The following is a 13747-nucleotide window of genomic DNA, read 5'->3' as shown; positions in this document are numbered from 1 at the left end:
AATTTTTATATTCGACTATATTATGAAAGAGCCGTGCTCTTAAATAACTTATAGCGTAGCGTAAGCACGTTATAGAGACTTCATTTAAATAGCTGTGGAAGAGCGCCCCCTGATGGCCGATTCTCTCTCTACGTGTGCGTGTGTGTGTGTGTGTGTGTGTGTGTGTGTCTGTGTGTGTGTGTGTGTGTGTGTGTGTGTGTGTGTGTGTGTGTGTGTGTGTGTGTGTGTGTGTGTGTGTGTGTAACCATGAGTCACGGGGAACAGCACAAGTCATTACCCTGGACCGACGAAATTGAGTTTCCGATGCGTTGCTTTTTGAAAACATTGAAAACAACTTTTTAATAAAAATTAATTATTCTAATGTAGATTCGAGGTCTGACCAACTAGTTTTTGTGTGTTCTAACTTTATATTTCAGACAAAATGTCTGCAGAATTTGTTTGTTGGTTGTCTTTGCATCTAGAAATAAAATTTAACCTGCAACAATTGATAATATGCTGCTTGGTAACAAGTTGTAATAAATTTGAAAAGTTTAATATAGATTTAATATAGACATGCATTTTCCCCCAGTGATTTGGAATGAGAGAAGTAAGACATTTAACTCGTTTCCACAGATCAAAACGGACTCATGCATTATAGATGAACAGCAAGTTCTTCTATTCCAACAGAACTTTTTTTCCTCAAGTGGCTTCAATTTCCTCCTCAGCTGAACATTTGTAATTCAAGAGCCCCTCGATTCACTACTGATGTATTGTGTAATACTCACACAAAAAAAGGAACAGTCACTTCCTTAATAATAATAATTAAATGCCAAAACTAAAAAAATTGCAAGCAGATAACACTAAATTATCTTTGTATAAAATATGACCACAAGATGGCAGTGTGGCATTTTTATAAATAGCATAATTAAACAATACTCTCTTTTAATTTAATTAAAAACAAACTATACAAATAATATGGCAAAAAAATTGCACAACGTGCTGACTGAAAACGTTTTAATGTCAAATAAAGAGAAAAATAGCTTAAAACATCACGACTACAAGCAGGCATTTGGTCTGTTTACTGTACCTGAAATGGAGACGTGAGACATCAGTGCAATAATTTAAAGACTAAAGTGTGAGACAATCACATTTGAGTTTTTTTTAAATCTAATCATCCAACACTTTGTATACTGAAATGAATATGTATTAACAACTGTATTTGGTGATTTTTGTGAATATATCTACGGTGACACACATCCTGGGTTTTTAATTCATATTTCTTTCCAGAGTATATATAGTCTCCTCAGTGTGTTGAAACTTTAGGTTGACTCTGTGTGTGTGTGTGTGTGTGTATGTGTGTGTGTGTGTGTGTGTGCGTGTGTATACACTCACTTCTTTTTTATGTTTAAAGACAACCGAGCAGAACGCCAGAGTGCGGCGACCTGAAATACAGCTCATTTGTCAGTGACACGGGAATGCTTTGACCTTCCCAAGACAGGCAGGATTTGCCATCTCAGCGATTTCTCATTCCGGCCAAATTACAATCGTCATCCGCATGAGTGAGAACTGCTCTACTCTTACGACCCACACAACATGCAGTCAGATAATCAGAGGCCGCACAAAAGTGGGATTGTTATCAGCACCTTTTTGGGTTATAGTTGTTATGTAGTTTTTATATAAATGGCGTATATTTCCACAGAAAGATAATCAGTAATATAGGTTTCAGATATACTGCACTTATTTGCCCCAAGCCATCCTACCGTGAGGGAAAAGATGGGGTCACTCTACAAAGCTGCAACACATACTCTCCTGAACTGTTTCCACTGGCGCTGCGATAAGTTGGATGCTCGTCCAGAGGTGTCCTGTCTTCCCCTGCATGCAGCTGGCTCCACCACCCTCCCCATGAGCCTGGAAGGGAAGAAAAAAACCTGTGGGTGTGTAGATTCAGGAACCAGACCATCAGCATCATTTGTGTAACTGTTTCCACGGAGGAGCCACATGTTCTAAGCATGGGATTTTCCTCCATTTTGTGTGTGTATGTGGTCAGATTGGAGAGTCATGTGACCTTGAGTGTAGATGCCTCAACTAATTTGACTTGACAACTAATTGTGTTATTTGACAGTATAAAATGAAAACCATGGCCGCTCAGATATAAAGCTGGAGAGAAGGTTCACCAAGTTGCAACACTGCACCTAAAAAGAGTGACATAATTTCAGAAAAAAAAACATATTCAATGTAAAATTGACTTTAAAGACCATTTACAATGTGTGATATCATCTAAAGATTCAGAGACTGAGGAGGAATCCGTTTCAGCACAGGACAGGGCCAAAGGTCAAACCTGGATGGCCCCCAGGAAGCAATGCTTTTCAGAGAGGTGTAATTCCACACTGGAAATCACTGTATGGTATATCCACCGTTTAGAGAACTGTGTTGGTGCATCAGTCCCCAGTAAGTGGGATAAGCACACAAAAATAATTGAATCAAATTAATCACATCAATTAATTAATGTAGACTGATTAAATAATCTGGACTGAATAATTAATTAACTGGACAGTTAATGATTGTTTGTCCACTCTAGGCTACTGTAGAAGCCTGATTATCAAATGTACCAACACATGCTACTAATACCATTCTAGCTTCAATTGTGGATCCATGTAAAAGGGAAATATCTGTCTTGACACTAAAGACGCTAGTTGCTCACTTTAAATACTCATTTCTGATTTTCTGCAGCACTGATAAACAATGCAGATTTGATGAATGAGCATAAAAGCTCCAGACCTCAGGGGCAGAACTGGTCATTAAGTCACCTTAATGTGTGACCTGTGTCACAACAGCAACCTTGGGCAGTGTGAATGCTCCACAGCTTCAGAGACAGAGGTGTAACACTGTCAGAAGCAGAATGGTTATGAGGGAGCTGCTGAGTTATGGCTGTTTGAAGGGTTTCACATTTTAGGGTTTTCAAGCTGGTGGCAGGTATAATTGCAAAGCTTGGAAATCCAGAGCTGATTCCAAGATGTTATTTTTAATATTGGACAGTAGCTGGGACTGGTCTGATCATTCCAGCAGCTGCCGCTGCTCTGAAATGATCTGTACGCTTACAACAGCAGAGGGGCCTTGATGGATGTGACAAAGCAGAGCTGACACTAATGGGACAAATCAGCGCTCTCTTTGTCCAATGAACAAGCTGACGGATGCTTGTTAGCGCAACGAATCAGGGATTCATTCATAGCTTCTACCCTCCTCTTAATCCGGATGAATGAGCTGAGTCACAGATATACAGTAACAACCACGTTCACCTTCTGAGGAGTTCCCTGCTGTGAGTCACAGCACGATCATCTTAATTTGAGATGCACGTAGGAGGAAAATCCCGGAATCCTTAATGCTAATTATTGACTATATGATACCTCTGCTTGAATGGAGACGATTAAAAACTGAAAATGAATTTAGTTGGTGTTGAGATCTGACAGAAATCGAGGATGGAGTCATTTTTCCATCTCCACCACATCTTATGAGTTATGGAACACTTTTCCAACCACATCTGAGAGATGTGCTTTGTGAATTGGATCTTGAGCTCCTCTTGAGACTGCCATCTTCCCCTATACAGGACCCAGAGTGAAACAGGTATAATGGTATAAACCACCTATATTACAGCAACCAAACCACGTGTCCTGATTTAGTGTCTGCATGCTTGTTTGAGCGCTGGCCAGTACTGTCACATTCGTGCCCCCCCCCCCCCTCCCCCCCCACCGTTCTCAGCACTCAGCAGTAATTTGAAATCTTAGAAAGGAACGGTGACACTTGACGCTTGAACCAAGATTATCAAGGAGTGGGTAGATGACATGCAACTCTAACAATGGCAGGAGTGGAAAAAACATTTCAGAATAATATTCCGGTGTTTTGTCACGATCTGGGAATCACTGCAGATATATGGTCCACGTGCCATCATCACTGCAGCATTGATGCCATATGGTGTGCAATATGCGCGAGGAGGGCTCCTGATATCCTGCAGGGATGCTAAAGTCTATTGCTGCAGCCTTGCAAATCCAGAAATCGCAGGTCAGCGATGAAATACCGTTGATAAATTTAAATGAAGCATAAAAGTGGGGACATTTTTGTGTTTCTCTGCACGTTTAATCTGACATTCAAACAAATGCACGAATGCACAGTGATTTAAAGTGAAAATGGGCATTTGGGAAAATTTCCACTGCATGAAAACCACTATTGATTGGTGTCACTGTGAGCATTCTCAGGATGACTTTGCTGCTGATTGTTTCTGGTACTCCAGAAACAATCATGTCTTCGTCTGAGGCGAAACAGACAGAAGAAAGATGGACTGAAAATGGATGTTGTTCTCAGACGCTGGACTTGTTTTTCCTGCAGAGAATACTTTATACTTTATATTTACTTTATCACATGTGGGTTGAGGCGGAAGCCCGACAGGACACGGAACCCACAATACAGACCACAACCAGAAAAGTCCTTTTCCAAAAAAGGTTTATTCAAAACAAAAAGAGCACCAAGCACAACGTGCAGCTGTAGTCCAAATGAGAGAAGGCTGGACCCAAGAAATGAGGCTGAGCGTGGCAGGTGAGGCTGGAAAGCAAAACAAAGGCGATCAGAGGAACAGAAATCCAATAACTAGCTTCTCACAATAAGAATATGCACAGGAGCCAGTACACAGTTACCACTTCGCATTTATACGATGAACTGGCAGAGCAGGTCTGGTTTTGGGCTGTTGTTCCTCTAAAAGTGGCTCCATGTGACATTGTCAGGCTATGGGTCTTACTATAGAAAATGGAATGAGGAAAAGTTCTGTTCTGCAATAGTCTTAGTGCCAGTGTTGTGATTCAACATATATGCACACACCTGCACAAAATGTGGCCAATGATAAGTACTCACCACCCTTTGTTTGGTCCAGATTGTGTACTTTGCCTCTAATCCTCTGCCTATTGGCTGTGTTTCTGAACACTAAATCAGACCTGAATGTGGTGATGTGTGAACATTACTTGATAGTGTAGTTGCCAGTCGGAGTTCCCTACGTGCTGTTTGCTGTCTATGTGATCATGTTTTTCCGAACAATAACAACACTTCAAATTTCTAATAAGCCAAATCCAGCTGGTTTTCCTGTTTAAGTTGTGAAAAAGATGGTAACTTTCCTTCTGTCCGTCTCTCTGTCTTTCTCTTTCTTTCTCTCTTCATCCGCCAAGGTCTGGCTGACAACAGGAGGGGAAGCAATTAACATCGCTGTCACCATCTATTACTCTCCATCTTAATGGGAGATGACAAGTATCTGCGTGCGTTGCGGGATGTCATGCCTTACCTCCTACGTCCCTGTGTCTACGGAGGAGAGAGTAGATTGAGTAGCAGCCCATAGTTCTGTAAAATAAACAAATTAAGGAATAAACACAGTGGTTTTAGGCCTCTGAAATTTCTGTTAATGTAATGCACAATTCATTCAGATGTCATCTCCAGTACAGCGACCTGATGGAGAATACTGCTGTCACAGCTGCAATGATGCTGCTAAAGCATATGGTTGTAAACTGCAGACATTGAATGGACGTTTAAAACATATACAGCTAGTATGCAGCAATCTACATACATTACTGTATTTGTGAGGTGGATCAGGTTGTGCTCTGGTAGCTCCTTTTTACGAACAGCGCTATCTAGTGGACACAATGGTTATTTCCTCTTTCATTAGGGTTGTGACGGCCCCTGAGCTGTGGGGTTTGTCTTGCTGTGTGCTGTCTGTGGCTCACGGGGTTCCAGCAGGGTGGAGCTAACCTAATTGGAGCACCTGGCCAGTGATTTGCAGGTTATAAAGCTCCACGCGATCCAGCATTTTGTGGGCTTTTTCTCCTATCTCTGCCTCATGACCCCAGCTGCTTTGCCTCGAGGTGAATTATTGACTTTTGTACTTACAACCTACCTCACCCCTTCATTCACTTCATCCAGGCACTTGCTCACACCACTGATTTTCATTCTCACCTGCCATACTCCTTTGTTGGGTGCTTTCTTTTTGGTTTAGAAAATAAATGGTTAAACTGGACAGCATGTCTTCCTCTTTTGTTGTGGACTTCACGAGTGGGCCATAACAGGGTCAGCAGCCAAACTCTCTTGATGTCACAAAGAGACTGCAGCTCTGTTATCCGAGTGCAGATCATGCCCTTAAGATTACCAAGTTTCATTCCTTTTCACATTCTTCACTGCTGGGTTATTTATCTCAGGATGCTGACATGAGACTGGATAGTTTTCTACCTGAGGGACAGATTGAGTCAGAGTTCATTTAATTTGTAATAGAATAGGTCACTTCTGCTACACCTTAGGCACGCTGTGGCTCTTTGTGCGGACCGAAAATGCTATTTCTTCTCTCGGAGACCATCGGCCGCTGGGCCTGAGCCCTCCCACCGCATTTCCACTTGACTCCTCAGTGTGTTTCTTCAACATCCTAAAATAATGAACAAATACTTAAATCCCTAAACATTCGCAAACTACAGTAAGTATTTCACTGCTGTATATGTATATATTTTATATAGATGTATACCGCCCCCCACACACACCTCATTACATTAAGCTTCACTTGACATGCATCTTTGTGACAGCATCTAGACGCCCACACAAGCACATTGATGACAGGAGGAAAATATGTGAGAAAACATCCCCATTGACATGGATTTTCCTCACAACACAAACTCTGAAAATGGCAAATGGTGCTTCACAAAAAGTCTGTTTGGCCGTTAAAGTGATATTCTGAGAGCGGAAACTGCTCTGGCCAATCAAGAAATGATTGTCAGAAATGACAGTTGATGAAAAATCAGCAGTAATCCTTCCAAAAAGCTAATGCTAAAATGAGCGGTAAGACATGAGGAGTAGCCCTGAAAAACACGATAATCACAGTAATGAACCAGTCGGCCAATACCAGTTTCTGCAAGGACAAAATGCTTTTGAGGAGTACAACAGCCTGATGTGTCTCCTGCAGCAGCTGAGCTTCTGTGCTGCTTCGCTAGTTGAATATGGCTCTACAGTCAATAAAAGAGTGCCATTGTCTGGAATTTGGAAAGTAATGACGTATGAATAAAAAAGTAAAGCCCAGTCCTGATTTGCAACTGAGACAGTGAACTGTCAAAAAATGTCCGACTGGTTACAAAAGAGAATCCCGCACATGAGGGAAAAGAACAAAAACCCCAGAAATAGATACCTGGACGTTTTGTCTAAGGACCAGAATGACTTGACATTTTGCCATTTGCAGGTTTGTAGATTAAAGTGTTTGTTCTCTGTCATAGAACTGAGATGAAGAGCAAAAGAAAAGCTGTAAAGAGAAAAAGCCAGATAGATAGATAGATAGATAGATAGAGCTGAGGCTGCTGTTGCCGTATTAAGACCACAGTGACATGAACTGGAACATCGAGACATAGAAGATTGATTCAAGGCAGCAAATTGCTTTTCAGTACATCTTTAAAAAAAAAAAAAAAAAAAACTCCCTGGTGTTCAATATTTGTTATCACACAGCACTGATTTTGCCTCATTAAAGCCAGAAATGAAAATTTGAAAGATAAAAGAAGTCTAGATATAAGGAATTGATTTTAAAAAGCACATTTATGTGGTTACTTATTTCTAAAAGTATTTTACTTTTTTGTGTTAAACTGTCCCTGAAACTCATCTACTGTGCACTTCTCCGTCCCGTATCTGTAGCCATGTCTGTTGAAAAATGTAATTAACCTTGCTTTAACCCAGCGGGTTATTCCAGGGGCCATTTGTCTTGTTGCTTAACAACACTCAACAGTATCTCAATCCCCACAAGCTCTTTCATGTAGTTTTATGAGAGGCTGGAACTGGGCCCAGAGATAGGACAGAGCATCGTGACCGGCTGAATAAATAGTTTTATTCTGCGTCTTTGTGCACGTGAAGGGTTAAAGCAACTCAGTAAATCAGCACGTTGAACGAGGTACAGTGATAGTTTGTGTTGGGTTTCCTCATTTGTTTTATTGAATAATCTGCTGCTGCAAAGTCTCTGCTTGAATGCTCCACTCTCATTCCATCTGAAATTTCAAATTTTGTAATTTATTGTTTTTACCGAATGCTGAAACATTTTTGTCGCTGCTTTTGGATCCCAAAAAGGAAATGGGATCCTTTGGTGCTGGTGAACCACTATCGGATTACTGGGGGAAGCACATCCTGTAACTCCGATAAAGCCGCTTCGTGATGACACGTGTGGAGCTACAAAAAAGGCAGGTGAAGAATGCAGAAGGATGAATGTTCATGACGCCCATTTCACCCTGTTGTGTTCAGGTGTCTGATTCCTGCCCAGAAACACCTGCTTAAAGCTGCAAAGGACTGGTAAATGGATTAGTTCAGTAATGGAACTAAAAGCATAGGTAAAATATATATAAAGGGTTTAAAAACCATTTAATAATCCCACAGATTAACCGATGCATTGTGTGATCCAGACTGTCCCGTTCCACCCTACTTACCAAACAGTTTGGAGATGAGTGCTTAAACGAGTAATTACCTGTCTCTCAAAACACATTTTCTGGACAAGAAGATGAGTGGAGTGTGTAATTACTGGGGAAAATAAAGCAGCACATCCTGATGCATGCTAAAGCAGACCTCGCTAACAGCCCCCTTTGTTTATCAATTGCATGAAATGACACGGCCACCAGGCTGTATAATTAGAAATCAATTAAATTCCATACCACATAAGAACTTGTGTATAATCTGAGTGTGCTCCCCGAAGGCTCGATACTGAAAGGGTTGAAGACTGTGACAAAAATATAAAAATGTATTGAAAAAGAACTGAGAACCACGTTTGCTGTGGCACAATACAGCCAAACTTCTTCCCTTATTTGTGACACCAGGAACCCCTAGTTGAACTTGTAGCTTACATTTCAGGTCAGGAGGAGAGTTTTGCAGGTTACCTTTCATTGCTAACTTATCGGCATGCACGAGCATCAGATTTTTCCCTGCAAGAAAGGAATGATTCCATGCAGCAACACTTGCCATCTGTATTCAGCTCAGCTCTGCCATCCTGATTTTGAAAATAAGTCAGACAATATAGGTAATGGATTCTAAAATGGAAACGTTATGTTCTTGTTCTTTGCCAGCCTACAGTTGCAGCCACATCCTTCAAACCACGGATGTTCACAGGCTAGCGCCTTTGAATAATGCTCTAAGATTGGTGCTGTCTTGCTTTAATAATCCTAATAAAGCCTGATTGATGATGGTTTGTAAGGGCGAAGCTGCAGGTTGAACAATATAGGCTCCATAAGATGAGACTCTAGCCTTTCCTTTGATAAAGTGGGGGCTATAAAGCTAACAGAGCCTGATTATTTCTTGCACTGATATGATTTAATTTTTTCTACAGCAATGAAGAACAACTTTGGCATTAACGCTTTTGTTTCTGCTTTGACTTTATAACACAATTCCACACCTTCAGCTTCAAAAACATAAATAAATAAGCAAAAGAGAAAAAGTAAGACCAGGCTCAGGCTGCTTGCATTAGTATTCACTAAATCCTCCCACTCACCTACTCACTACCTGAAATGAGGGCACGTTTTTTTTTTCTGATCAAAGGCTGTTTGGGTGACAATTATGAAAGGAAAAGGAAAGAATGAAGAGAACAGAGAGATGAGTTGCAGCTAATTAGCGCTTCGTGAATGAGGCGATGGGATCTGTCAGAACACACATGTTCTGAATATCCACCGCTTCGCTGGAATACAAAAATGTCTTTAATAGAGTGAGAAGTAGGAGGGTAGCGAAGATATTGAAAGAATTTCACACAGTATGAGTGTGTTTTCCAAGTTTTTAACCAACAGTATAGTTAAATGGTCTGTTGACTGTACCAGTGCTGATCTGCGAGGCGCCCCCTGTTGTGTGCAAACACACTTGGGGGGTGAATTAAAATTGATTGTGACACACAAAAAAATACCACTTGTGTGGCAGACAAAACAAAAATTGGATGAGTTATGAAGTATGAAACCAGCCTTCTTCTAAAACGAGAAGCACACCGCAGGAGCTCTCTCCGTTAAAATGCTTCGTAAGAAGTTTTCCAAATTAGACTGATTAAATATTGATCCACTCTGAGGCTAAAATCCTCATCTGAATTTGGCTGATCCCCCCCCCCCCCCTCCATCTCTGTGGTTCTCTGCGTATTCAGCAACAGTCCGGATCTCTGAACTTTGCTCTCATTTCGTTCTTCTTTGTCCAGAACCTCAGCAGTCTCATCCCGCATCATCACCGGGTCCGCAGACGATCGCCGTAGACTATCGGCATATATCGATCTCTGTCTCCCCTCCCTCCCTCCCTCCCTCCCTCCGTCCTCGCCTCCTCCTCCCCGCATCCACACTCACGCTTCCCACCTCCCCTCAGCCTCGCCGTGTCTTCCTCGGACTGCAGCAGAGGAACCGCTGCATTGAAGAAGACAAGAAACAGGAATCTCTGCACGATGCGCCTCTTCTCTGCCGCTGCGTAGAGGAAACCAGCGAGCGCCGATGCGTCGGATCCTCTACGTTGTTGTAAGTCTAAATCAATTTTCTCTCCCTTCCTTTTTTTTATTTTGCCTGCGCAGAACTGCAACTTTATCCCTCTGCGCTTCGCGTGTTCCTCGAGGTCCACCACGGAGGCAAGTTTTAATGGGATGGAAAGGAGAATCACCTGATGATTAAAAGGCTTCCATTTCCCCCTGCATTGGTGCTGAAATTGTGAATCCAGTCCATCCTGCGGGCGCCAGGTTCTCGGAAAAGTTTGGAAACTTCCAAACAGTTTTCCAGAATGAGACTCTGTGAATATATATATTTTTATTTTATTTTCTTAAAAAAATGCATCACATAAACCCACCACAGCCCATCAAAAGATCGCATTGTCAGACACTCGCTCCTGCACGATTATTCCATTTTAATGAACGCAGCCAAAACAATAAAGCTTTGGTACACCCCCCACCCACCTATCCCCTGGTTGCCCATATGTTACTGTAATGAAGAAATCGAGGTGATAACAAAGATGAGTGATCCCCACGCACGGCGGAGGCAACCCGCCGTGACTGCACGGAGTGACTGCAGCGAGCCTGAGGGGGGAGATGGCGGCGTTGATGGGGAGGGAGGGAGGGAGGGAGGGAGGGGGTTAAATGTGCGATGCAGCGAGCGGCTGGTCATCTTAAAACGTGCAGCGCGCCGTGCTGTGAGGATTGATTCCCAGGCAGCAGGACGGCCAGCAAATCTAATTAGGGGACGCAGAAAGAGTCTGCGTTGATTAATGATTCTTGCTGTACGCGGCGTGGAGGTGCGGGTGCAGCGTGGTCTGATGTGAACAAAGGGGAGGAAAGTGAGCGGCGAGTCCTGTACAAGTCTGAGGAATGGGGAGTTTGAATAAAGGAATCATTTAAAAAGAAAGTTGTTGCTGTAAGACACTTTTCTGATGGGATGGATATCCGAACCTCCAAGTCAGCAGATGTATGTTTACTCCGCTGTAGGCTGTGTTTGCTTTATCCCAGCTGATGGATAATAGAGCCCGTTTATTTAGCTGCTTTCCATTCAGAGTCATGGTCATAGATATTTGATCAGGGGCCGAACACAAAGGAGGCTTTGGCTCAGCGCTTTGAGCTATAAGGTTCAGGGGGAAAAGTCCGAGTGCGATTTGTCACTAAATCATTAGTCCGGAAAATAGGAGAGATGGCAACAATCATCTCAATTTAAATGTGCATTTGGAGGGTATCTGGGGTTGACAACTGTGGCCAGACCATCTGGGAAGGCTTAACGCACCATGTCCACTTATCAGAACTGAATTATTGGAAATAATGTCATTGTTTTGCTGTGAGATGGATGATGGATGATTTTCAGATCACCTGATGCAGGAGAAGATCCAGCCTCACCTGTGGAGCTAAACTTTCATCACTTTGGACCCCCCCCCCCCCCAAAACAAAAGTGGGAGGTCAATTTTAAAATGAGATGACGCATTTCTTTGCAAAGAAGACGGTGCATCTTAACTCTGGTCTTTTAACGCACCCATTCATCAGCCTTCGTGCGACTGCTCACTTACCCAGAAAGTTCTTTCCGAGATGCGTTTGTCTGGATCCAGTTTTCATCAAAGAGATCAATGGAGCAATCAGCTCTTTTAAATACTTAAATCTAATTCTGGACCGACGCCAGGAAAGCACTTCGTTTAAGGATGCAGCCAAAATCTGCTGTTGAATGTGGAGCTCTAAACTGAGTTTAAATGCATTTTTATGATTTATTCTCCAGCTTAGCATTCAAAGATGGGACGTGACCTTCTGCAGCTGCTGAAACCTGATTCTTTTTTTATGTTAAACACACGGGCCAGCCTCCCTGCAGGTGCGCGTATCACCGTCACCAACATTGAACATCGACTGAACAACACTCAGCCCTGAACCAGGCCACGTTTTGTGACTCATACTAAGCGAAGGATGCGGCGCTTTGGAAAACCTCACTTGCGGAGCATCTGCTGAGCATGGCGTGTAGCTTTATTCACACGATGTGCATTCACAAACGCTCGCTGCAGCCATCTGTGGGCACTCCAGAAAGCCTGCAGGGCTCTGCACACGACACTTGTGCCAAGCTGCGTGTCGCATGCAGGACGCGGTCTGAGCCACAGTTAAAAGAATAAAAATACATCTTGACTGCATCAATGTCGTCCTGCACGAAACATCCCCCCCACGTGTGTGCGTGCACCTGCAGAGTGTACTGTATGCATCGCCTACGTGCGTGTGTGTTTCCGTGTCTGGGTGGGTGATTAATGGACGTGGCTGGATGGCGTCAGCGGGCCGTGACAGCACGACTGCGAGGAAATCATTTCCTCTCTCCCTCTGTGGACTGCTGATTCAGAGCTCAAAGGAGGTTTGCGCCGATTGCTGAAATCGCATCTTTGGGCCGCTGTTGTAATAACCCCGATCACGGCATCACAGCACGGGGGGGGGGGGGGGGTCACACGTGGCGATTCTCCATCAGAGAGGAAGATGGAAAACAATTTATGATAGCAGCTAGCCAGTTTGGGTAAGTGCAGCTACCCGATGTAGCCATATGTGGGTTCATCAGCGGGGACAGGAACCCATAGCTGGAGAAGCTTCTTCAGGAAATGTCAACATAAATGAGCCCATTATGAATAATGAAATGCCAGCAGGGGAGGTGTCTTTCAGGCTCCGAGATGACCAAAAATCTTGAATGAAAGTAAGGAGAGGGGAGAGAGAAAGATAGCTGGATGCAATGGGGGAAAGATGGCTGAAGTGAAGCCCGACCGGCTGCCCGCCTTCCGTTGCAACAAAAAAGTTGTAGTGCTTTTCCTCTGTGGGCAGCGGCTCCCAGAGCACATCACAAGGTTAACAGCGCTTGACCTTTCAGACTCGGACGTCAGTCCCTCCGATGGAGGCTCCTCAGAGGAGACTTTAAAGCTATATATTAAAACTCACTTATAAAAAGCAGCTATATATGACAGTTGACTCCACGTTTTGATGATCAGCTCATAGAAAAAAGTAACAGTTTGTCTTTTGGCAGCTGTTTATCTTGTTTGCTGTGTTAAGATAAAGTCCTGCACAAAATGGTGCATTCTATATGTTTTCACGTTTTTTCTCCATAAGCCCATTAAATCATGAAAGCTCAGTAAAATCCTTTTGATTTGCCTTCATGTTCCAACATAACTACGCTAAAGGTACATTTTATGTGACGAAAGATTTAAGAATTCCACCAATTTGAAGCAGTTTAAAAGAGTTCACTGCCAGAGGGAGGGCGGCAAATCATCTGGCCATAAGCAACATTATTTACAACAC

This window comes from Takifugu rubripes, chromosome 6 (genome assembly GCF_901000725.2).
Source record: "Takifugu rubripes chromosome 6, fTakRub1.2, whole genome shotgun sequence".
Lineage (NCBI taxonomy): Eukaryota > Metazoa > Chordata > Actinopteri > Tetraodontiformes > Tetraodontidae > Takifugu > Takifugu rubripes.
Note: the sequence above shows the minus strand (reverse complement) of the source record.